Raw genomic sequence first — 1,899 nt, forward strand, 5'->3', positions numbered from 1 at the left:
CTAACGACTTGATAGGATCAGTCTTGTCACGAATTTATCAAGTTTCACATTACACGAATCAAGATGAAATAGAACATAAAAACCAATTCACCCAGGTTGGTCATCGATGACTTTTCACTTTCTTACGGTATTATATACGTACATGTACATATATCTACCAGAATCAGCATCAGCAAGTTAGATCTTGAGTTTCTGTAGACGACCACTGTTTTGCTATTTCAGTTCCTCTCTTCGAGTGCAACTCGAAACAGTTACGTTGTATCTTCTATCTATGAAGTTGCAAGTCGCATAAGTTAAAGCGTAGTATCGAGGAATAGCTGCATTAATATTCCATCTGGTATCGTTTTACTCAATACACAAGGATATTGTTATTTTCGTATGCTTTTAACGTGTTTCGGCAACCAAATTCGGAATATAGTTCTATTCACAGCATGATTGACTTGCTGCAGACGATAGAAGAAGGAAGCTGAAATTACGAAAGATCAACTACGAAGAAGAACGGAAGCATCGTTGCTGGATGACGTCTCTGCTCGCGTCAAATTTCCATAATACGTTTATTTATTTATTATTTTGCACGCTGAAGAGTAGATCGCAAGTAACGCGGAGTATAAAAGAAAAAAGAGGGAAGATTCGCAGCATGTTTTAGCGTTCAAGAGCGAATTAATTCTTTTAAGAGAGAAGGGAAGCTTTATCTTGAAGATTAAATGGATATATGACCAGGGAATATCTACACGAAGAAATCAATACGCGTAATGGCAAAAAAATCTTTCATTTTGGAATATTCTATTTAGAAAATTTTCATGAGCCAATCTGTGAATCATAAACCATTATATATAGTGGTATTTTAATAAATTGTTGTTAAGTCTGAAAAATCGCCTCGTAACTTCGAAATTATTACGAATGAATAGGTAAAAATTTTGCGAGGTATGAGTTTTAAAGACGTATTTTTGTTCCAAAATATCTTTGTTAGAAATATCTTTTATTGTGAAACGTATAGGAATAAAATATTTTTGGTCCTTCGTATTGACATTAACTACAAATGTTATTAAGTACTCATAATTTTATAAAAAGGGTATATGTATGAACATGTGTATAACACAGAGATGGAAAGAAGTCCTCTGGAAGGAATGTGAGCCTGATTGGTTGTTTTTTACAGACCCAACACAATCCTAAAGCTAAGCACGCGTATTGGTCGAGAGAGTCATATTTATGCATAAAAAGAACAATGTTGCATCGCGTGATGGTGAACGATAGAGAACAGTAAGTAGCTACCTTACTTCTGAACTGTTCCACGAGACTTTTCCATTTCCGCGTTATAAATATTAGGTTGGCAACTAAATGGTTGCGGTTTTTGTCACTAGGTGGTATCGACAAACCATTCTCTCCCTACCACAAGAATTTCTTTGTTATACTTTAACGCGAGATCTATTCTGCCTAAAAATTGCTGCAAATACAATTATATTTGTAAAGTTTTGTAATCATAACTATATTAAGGTACGATATTTAAAATGTTGGGCTTACTACTACTGTGATAGTACTTACTGACTGTACTTACTTACTGATTTTGTCAATAGAGGTGGTATCTTTCATCTTCTAATTTCGAGTTATTCAAAATTTCTTTTTATTATACCAATGTATATCTGGTATACCATTAAAAGATAAAGAAATTAAAATAAAAAATTAAAAAAATAATAAAATAAAACAAAATAAAAAATAATAAAATAAATTATAATAAAATAAAATAAAAAATAATAAAAATAAAGAAAATAAAATTTGAATATGTTCAGATAAGAACTGATAGGGTACGCATGATGTATTTTCAAATTTATTTTTTTCGGAAATAAAGCATCTTACGGACAAATTTTATTCTATTTTATTATTTTTATATTTATCATGTGT

Source organism: Bombus pascuorum, chromosome 6 (assembly GCF_905332965.1).
Source record: "Bombus pascuorum chromosome 6, iyBomPasc1.1, whole genome shotgun sequence".
Classification (NCBI taxonomy): domain Eukaryota; kingdom Metazoa; phylum Arthropoda; class Insecta; order Hymenoptera; family Apidae; genus Bombus; species Bombus pascuorum.